A 9335-nucleotide genomic window follows, 5' to 3' on the forward strand; every position below is an offset into this window, starting at 1 on the left:
ATCCCTGTGGACTTAACTTATTCCTTAACCGGAAGCCTGTATCTCCTATCACCTTCATCCATTTTGCCCATCCCTCTGCCCCCTCCTCTCTGGTTACCATCAGTTTGTTCTCTGTATTTATGGGCCTATTTCTTTTTTCTTTTCTTTCTTTTTTTTTTAATTGGAGTTCAATTTGCCAACAAATAGCATAACACCCAGTGCTCATCCTATCAAGTGCCCCCCTCAGTGCCCCTCACCCAGTCACCCCCACCCCCAGTCCACCTCCCTTTCCACCATCCCTTGTTCGTTTCCCAGAGTTAGGAGTCTCTCATGTTCTGTCTCCCTTTCAGATATTTCCCACTCATTTTTTTCTCCTTTCCCCTTTCCCCTTTATTCCCTTTCACTATTTTTTTATATTCCCCAAATGAATGAGACCATATAATGTTGGTCCGTCTCCGATTGACTTATTTCACTCAGCATAATACCCTCCAGGTCCCTCCACATCGAAGCAAATGGAAGATATTTGTCGTTTCTAATGGCTGAGGAATATTCCATTGTATACAAAAACCACATCTTCTTTATCCATTCATCTTTCGATGGACACCGAGGCTCCTTCCACAGTTTGGCTATTGTGGCCATTGCTGCTAGAAACATCGGGGTGCAGGTGTCCCAGCGTTTCATTGCATCTGTATCTTTGGGGTAGATCCCCAACAGTGCAATTGCTGGGTCGGAGGACAGATTTATTTTTAACTCTTTGAGGAACTTCCACACAGTTTTCCAGAGTGGCTGCACCAGTTCACATTCCCACCAACAGTGCAAGAGGGTTCCCCTTTCTCCGCATCCTCTCCAACATTTGTTGTTTCCTGTCTTGTTAATTTTCCCCATTCTCACTGGTGTGAGTTGGTATCTCATTGTGGTTTTGATTTGTATTTCCCTGATGGCAAGTGATGCGGAGCATTTTCTCATGTGCTTGTTGGCCATGTCGATGTCTTCCTCTGTGAGATTTCTGTTCATGTCTTTTGCCCATTTCATGATTGGATTGTTTGTTTCTTGGGTGTTGAGTTTAATAAGTTCTTTATAGATCTTGGATACTAGTCCTTTATCTGATTTATACGTCATTTGCCTGGAGGTGGGTAAATACTGACCACTGTTCAACAAAGGAAAAGATATTAGTCATGTGGGAGTTAAGGCTCTGTGAATCCAGATGTTGACTGGTCATATGGACAGTGAACCCTGAAGAATAACGCTAAGAGATGAGAGTGGAAGTGTTAGATATGGAGTAATGATGTCTATTGAAAAAAACTGAATTAAGAATACATACATTTCTACACATCATCAAACAGACTAGAATAAAAGCAATCTATGGATATGTTAGAGGTCTTTATTTCTACTTAAACAGTTCTCTCTTATGCACTGAATTTAAGCCTAAATACTGTACCTGGTACAGACCAGCTCAGTTGGCTTGCACCCAGACTGAAATTAATACTGGATAGAAGGGAAACAATTATCCCATTAAAAAACAATTACAACCATCCCCTCTCTTCTAGCCACTGCCTTTCTTAGATAGCTGCTATTTTGACTACATGATTATTGCACTTAATATTCAAGTTTCAAAGTAATTTCAGGAAGCAATTTCTATTAATAAAATGAAAACGTATACATCTTGTCTCATTTACCAATACATTTCCTACTGATCTTTACTTTGTTTTATATTTTTACAAAGTTTTTTTTAAAGGTTTTATTTATTTATTCATGAGAGACGCAGAGAGAGAAGCAGAGACACAGGCAGAAGGAGAAGCAGGCTCTTCACAGGGAGCTGGATGTGGGACTCAATCCCGGATCCTGGGCTCACACCCTGAGCCAAAGGCAGCCACTCAACCGCTGAGCCACCCAGGCACCCCTATTTTTACAAAGTTAAAAAGGTATTACTATCTCAAATACTCCTTGTTAACTTTTCTAGGCATAACCAACTAATATGCTGAATAGACTTGAACTTTATAACTTTATTTTTATTGTTTGGAAGCAAACCCAATTAGCAAAGGATCAGAATTTTTCCAGCTCAAAACTTTTTTTTATAATAAATTTATTTTTTATTGGTGTTCAACTACCAACATACAGAATAACACCCAGTGCTCATACCGTCAAGTGCCCCCCTCAGTGCTCGTCACCCATTCACCCACACCCCCCGCCCTCCTCCCCTTCCACCACCCCTAGGTCGTTTCCCAGAGTTAGGACTCTATATGTTATGTCTCCCTTTCTGATATTTCCCACACATTTCTTCTCCCTTCCCTTCTATTCCCTTTCACTATTATTTATATTCCCCAAATGAATGAAACCATATAATGATTGTCCTTCTCCGACTGACATATTTAACTCAGCATAATACCCTCCAGTTCCATCCACGTTGAAGCAAATGGTGGGTATTTGTCATTTCTAATGGCTGAGGAATATTCCATTGTATACATAAATCACATCTTCTTTATCCATTCATCTTTCGATGGACACCGAGGCTCCTTCCACGGTTTGGCTATTGTGGACATTGCTGCTAGAAACTTTGGGGTGCAGGTGTCCCGGCGTTTCAATGCATCTGTATCTTTGGGGTAAATCCACAACAGTGCAATTGCTGGGTCATAGGGCAGGTCTATTTTTAACTCTTTGAAGAACCTCCACACAGTTATCCAGAGTGGCTGCACCAGTTCACATTCCCACCAACAGTGTAAGAGGGTTCCCTTTTCTCCACATCCTCTCCAACATTTGTGGTTTCCTGCCTTGTTAATTTTCCCCATTCTCACTGGTGTGAGGTGGTATCTCATTGTGGTTTTGATTTGTATTTCCCTGATGGCAAGTGATGCAGAGCATTTTCTCATGTGCGTGTTGGCCATGTCGATGTCTTCCTCTGTGAGATTTCTCTTCATGTCTTTTGCCCATTTCATGATTGGATTGTCTGTTTCTTTGGTGTTGAGTTTAATAAGTTCTTTATAGATCTTGGAAACTAGCCCTTTATCTGATACGTCATTTGCAAATATCTTCTCCCATTCTGTAGGTTGTCTTTTGGTTTTGTTGACTGTATCCTTTGCTGTGCAAAAGCTTCTTATCTGGATGAAGTCCCAGTAGTTCATTTTTGCTTTAGTTTCTTTTGCCTTCATGGATGTATTTTGCAAGAAGTTACTGTGGCCGAGTTCAAAACGGGTGTTGCCTGTGTTCTCCTCTAGGATTTTGATGGAATCTTGTTTCACATTTAGATCTTTCATCTATTTTGAGTTTATCTTTGTGTATGGTGAAAGAGAGTGGTCTAGTTTCATTCTTCTGCATGTGGATGTCCACTTTTCCCAGCACCATTTATTGAAGAGACTGTCTTCCTTCCAATGGATAGTCTTTCCTCCTTTATCGAATATTAGTTGACCATAAAGTTCAGGGTCCACTTCCGGGTTCTCTATTCTGTTCCATTGATCTATGTGTCTGTTTTTGAGCCAGTACCACACTGTCTTGATGACCACAGCTTTGTAGTACAACCTGAAGTCTGGCATTGTGATGCCCCCAGATATGGTTTTCTTTTTTAAAATTGCCCTGGCTATTCGGGGTCTTTTCTGATTCCACACAAATCTTAAAATAATTTGTTCTAACTCTCTGAAGAAAGTCCATGGTATTTTGATAGGGATTGAATTAAACATGTAAATTGCCCTGGGTAACATTGATTTTTCACAATATTAATTCTGCCAATCCATGAGCATGGAATATTTTTCCATCTCTTTGTGTCTTCCTCAATTTCTTTCAGAAGTGTTCTATAATTTTTAGGATATAGATCATTTACCTCTTTGGTTAGGTTTATTCCTAGGTATCTTATGCTTTTGGGTGCAATTGTAAATAGGATTGACTCCAAATTTCTCTTTCTTCAGTCTCATTGTTAGTGTATAGAAATGCCACTGATTTCTGGGCATTGATTTTGTATCCTGCCACGCTACCGAATTGCTGTATGAGTTCTAGCAATCTTGGGGTGGAGACTTTTGGGTTTTCTATGTAGAGTATCATGTCATCCGCGAAGAGGGAGAGTTTGACTTCTTCTTTGCCAAATTGAATGCCTTTAATGTCTTTTTGTTGTCTGATTGCTGATGCTAGGTCTTCCAGTACTATGTTGAATAGCAGTGGTGAGAGTGGACATCCCTGTCTTGTTCCTGATCTTAGGGGAAAGGCTCCCAGTGCTTCCGCACTGAGAACGATATCTGCTGTGGGCTTTTCGTAGATGGCTTTTAAGATGTTGAGGAATGTTCCCTCTATCCCTACGCTCTGAAGAGCCTCTTCCTCTGCCCGAGCCCCTCCGAGCTGCTCCCGCCCCGCAGCCCCCTCCGCGGAGCCGCCCCCGAGCCCCTCCGAGCTGCTCCGGGTCCCGCCGCCCGCGCTGCAGCCCTTAGGGAGCTCGGCGCACTCTCCCGGGGCGCAGGTGTCTGTTAGTGTCCCCGGGAGCCCGAGGGCATCCCCGCCCTCCTGGGTCCTGCTCCACCTCCCGCGAGCCCCTTTCCGCCGGGAAGGTCGGTGCAGCTCCTGCTCCTCCGGGTCGGGGCTCTCCTGTCCTGGGGACACTCGCCCCGGCCTCAGCCCGGCTCCTCGCGGGGCCCCTCCCCCTTGGAGGCCTTTGTTTCTTTACTTCTTTTTCCCCGTCTTCCTACCTTGATAGAAGCGCGAACTCTTCTCACTGTAGCATTCCAGCTGTTCTCTCTTTAAATCTCAGGCCGAATTCGTAGATTTTCAGGATGATTTGAAGGCTATCTAGGTAATTTGGTGGGGACAGGTGATTTGGGGACCCTACTCTTCCACCATCTTGCCCCTCCCCTCCAGAGTTTAGCCTCAAAATTCTTTTAAAGTAGAAGAAATGGTGGTGATATTTTAAAGACCCTGGTGTTCCTTATAACACATGAGTTCAAGTGTGCAGTTTGCAAAGTCAGTCAAGGAAAATGTGTTCCAGCTGCAAAAGTTTTTAGAAACCCACGTACAATTCTCATGATCGCTGTTTTACAGCTACATTGGCACTATCTCACTAGCTCCTGGTCATGGTCTAATATATATAGTCTGAAAATATATTGTGGACTAGCCCCTGGTCATATAATATATGTAGTCTGAAAATAAACAACCACATTCAATTAAAGCTCTTGCTTGAGTGCCATATTCTGCTTTTATGCACCGCTATATAGCACTAATCTGCAAGCTCCCAGAAGGAAATGGATAGTGACTGCCCTTTAATCTTTGCATCTCAGGTGTAATTATAATAGTAGAAAAAATTATTTGACTATTTGTGAAAGGCATTGTTAAAGCATTTAACTGTATTCATAGTTAATCTACAATATAATCTTCTAAGGTAGGTATTACAGTTGTCCTTACTTTAGAAATACAGATTATTGAGATAGGCTGAAGTTAACAAATCTGCTCACAGATACAGCCAGTCAAAGTGTCAGCACCAGGATTTGTATGTAATTGTCTGACTTCAAAATGAAGAAGCTATGGCTGGAGCCTAGCCCTACAAGGCTGAAAACTGATCATCTTTCTGGTCTACATTTAAGGGTGATAAAAAGCCAACTAAAGATTTGTAAGAGAATTTAAGAAAAATAAAGACACAATGACACCCGCGGTGCCCTTTCCTGGGCCTGTTGGCTTAGGGACAGTCCTGCTTGGGAAGAGAAAGCAGTTTCCGGAGGCATGTGACTTGTTTGATTCAGAGAGGATTCAGGTCTATCTCTTAGCAGTGAGCCCATCCCAGTTCTGACAAGTTTATTTCTCAAACTTTTTTACTCTACACTGCCTCCAAGGAATCAGTTTATTGCATCTAGTTGATCCCTCCAATATTGAAAGGATCTTTTGGGGTCCTGTTTTGATCAGTATCTTCATTCTGGTCCTTTATAAGGCAATAAAAAAGAATTGGGTTTGGCTGAGAACATAATGTGCATCAGGCACTGAATTTTATAAAAAGTCTGACCTCAGCTTAGAACAGGGAGGGCAGCCCGGTGGTGCAGTGGTTCAGTGCCGCCTGCAGCCTGGGGTGTGATCCTGGAGACCTGGGATCGAGTCCCACGTCGGGCTCCCTGCATGGAGCCTGCTTCTCCCTCTGCCTGTGTCTCTGCCTCTCTCTCTCTCTCTGAATAAACAAACAAACAAACAAATAAATAAATAAATAAATAAATCTTAAAAAATAAAGAACAGGGAGTTAATGGATTCCCCTATTAAAGGAGATAAGGAAGTCTATGTTTCCTCCTGAAATAACTGAAGCGATCCCCAAACTTGAGTGAATCTCACATTGTAATGAAGTCCTCAGTGGAAGGGGGCCTTTCAAGACCATCTGCTTTCTCTGTCCCTTTATGTCTACCGTATTTTAGCTTGAAACTCTTCTTTTGTCCCATGGCACACAGCCCTCTCCCTTCTGGACAACATTTGCTAACTTCCTTTTCTCTCTTCACCGTCAGAATACTCCCATATTCCTGAAGAGTAGTTTGCATGACTCCTTTCTCAGTGGTACCTGGTCTGACCATGAGACACCTGCATTCCCTGGTCATGGTCACGTTCCAATTCCACTGATCCCTCTACTCCTCCCCAGGAGAGGTCCTGGGTACAGGTACTTACCTAGTAGAGAACAGCAATGGCTTCCATTTCTTGCCACTTCTAACCTACCAGTAATGCCTCAGTCAAATGATTTCTCTAACCTTTGATACTGCTCTGTGAATAAAAAAAAAATCCCTATAGTTATAATAACTAGGAAAAATAGGCAATGCTCACTAGAAGATAGGGATTTTTTTCTTGCATAATCTCATTTGATGCTCACACAATCCTGAGAAGTAGGTACCACCATGGTTTTCATTTAAAGGTGAAGAAACTGAGGATCAGAAAGGTAAATGTTTTACTTAAAGTCCTACCGGAAGGTAGACTAGATATAAATCTAGGCAAGCTGGCAAAGTATGCCCTCTTAATCACATCTCTGACTTCATGGTATGGATCTCAATGAAGTAGTATGGATCGGTCCCACGACATTTACTGCTGAAAAAAGACTACATTTGTTTCTATATCTATATCTATATCTATATCTATATCTATATCTATATCTATATCATCTATATCTATATCTATATCTATATTTGATTTTATGCCTGTATTTAATTTGATGCCTATATTTGTATATTTCTAGGAAAAATCTGGAAAGATAAATATCAAACATTAACAGATAGCATGGCGTAATGCTAGAAAATTGTACTATCAATGGTGTGACAAAACTAGATCATTTTTCAGGACTCCACTTTACTTAAAGTAAGAAAAAATGGATTTTTATTGGCTTAAGACTAAAAATCCCAGAGATAAAGTTAACTAAGCATATTTTGTCCAAAGAATAATCAAGATCATCCCCCTTATTGCTCTATATCTTTTGTTCTGCTGTACTCTTGACTTTATTCTTCCTGAGACAGAAAAGCAAGCAGTATCAGGCTCATGTGGGCCCTTAAAATTCATATTTCAAGTCAGTAGAAGAAAGACTTATGTTTTCCTATGTCCTATAATCAATCTCATAAGAGACTTCCTTACTTGGTTCACATGTCCATACTGAGCCTTTCACTGTGTCCTTGGGGAAGGAGTACTTTCATTGGCCAAACTGGAGCTACATGACTGTGTGAAAGGAGGGGACCAGTAAAATTCTGAGGGTTAGAGAATCTGTGTACCTTCCATTCACCTTTCTCAAACTTATTCCTATAATTGTTAGAAAATGTGTGTGCTTATATTTATATATACATATGTGTGTATATAAATATTATACACACAAAGATGTGAGAACTAGGCAGTTGCAATGGATACTCTCTGGCTAGTAACAAGCAGCAAAATTTGAAAACATAAAACAAGTCCAACTGAAATTGGTCAAATGGCAGTTCTTATTTCATTAACTGGGTATTATTGTTCTAAGAAACAATAGAGGTCTATTTTTCAGCTTGTGATTTTTATCGGGAAACAAAGTCAGAAGTTTCTTTAGGCATTCCCTGATCTGTTTTGGGGCTGCTGTTAAATAGGGAAGAGGCATTGAATTTATTTTTTTTCTTTCATTTTTTAAATTGAAGTTCAATTTGTCAACATATAGTATAACTCCCAGTGCTCATCCCGTCAAGTGCCACCCTCAGTGCCTGTCACCCAGTGACCCCATCCCCCCAACAACCTCCCCTTCCACTACCCCTTGTTCAATTCTCAGAGTTAGGAGTCTGTCGTGTTCTGTCATCCTCTCTAATTTTTCCCACTCATTTTCCCTCCTTTCCCTTATAATCTCTTTCACTATTTCTTAAATTCCCCATATGATGACTGTCCTCCTCCGATTGACTTACTTCACTCAGCATAATACCCTCCAGTTCCATCTACGTCAAAGCAAATGGTGGGTATTTGTTGTTTCTAATGGCTGAGGAATATTCCATTGTCTACATAGACCACATCTTCTTTATCCATTCATCTGTCGATGGACACTGAGGCTCCTTCCACAGTTTGGCTATTATGGACATTGCCGCTATAAACATTGGTGCAGGTGTATCGGCTTTTGACTGCATCTGTATCTTTGGGGTAAATCCCCAGTAGAGCAATTTGCTGGGTCATAGGGTAGTTCTATTTTTAACTCTTTGAGGAACTTCCACACTATTATCCAGAGTTTCTGTACCAGTTCACATTCCCACCAACAATGCAAGAGGGTTCCCCTTTCTCCATGTCCTTGCCAACATTTGTTATTTCCTGTCTTGTTAATTTTCACCATTCTCACTGGTGTGAGGTAGCATCTCATTGTGGTTCTGATTTGTATTTCCCTGATGGCCAGTGATACGGAGGATATTCTCATGTGCTTTTTGGCCATGTGTATGTCTTCTATGTAGAAATTTCTGTTCCTGTCTTCTGCCCATTAAATGATTATATTGTTTGTTTCTTGGGTGTTGAGTTTAATAACTTCTTTATAGATCTTGGATACTAGTACTTTATCTGATAAGTCATTAGCAAATATCTTCTCCCATTCTGGAGGTTGTCTTAAGTTTTTTTGACTGTTTCTTTTGCTATGCACAAGCTTTTTATCTTGATTAAGTCCCAATAGTTCATTTTTGCTTTTGTTTCCCTTGCCTTCATAGATGTATCTTGCAAGAAGTTCCTGTGGCCAAGTTCAAAGAGGGTGTGATCTGTGTTCTCTTCTAGGATCTTGGTTGATTCTCATCTCACATTTAGATCTTTCAAGCATTTTGAGTATATTTTTGTGTCTGGTGTAAGAGAATGGTCCAGTTTCATACTTCTGCATGCGGCAGAATTTATTGCACAATTTATTGCAGCACAATTTATTGCAGAGACTGTCCTTTTTTCAGTGGACAGTCTTTTCT

This window comes from Canis lupus, chromosome 5 (assembly GCF_003254725.2).
Source record: "Canis lupus dingo isolate Sandy chromosome 5, ASM325472v2, whole genome shotgun sequence".
NCBI classification, from domain to species: Eukaryota; Metazoa; Chordata; class Mammalia; order Carnivora; family Canidae; genus Canis; species Canis lupus.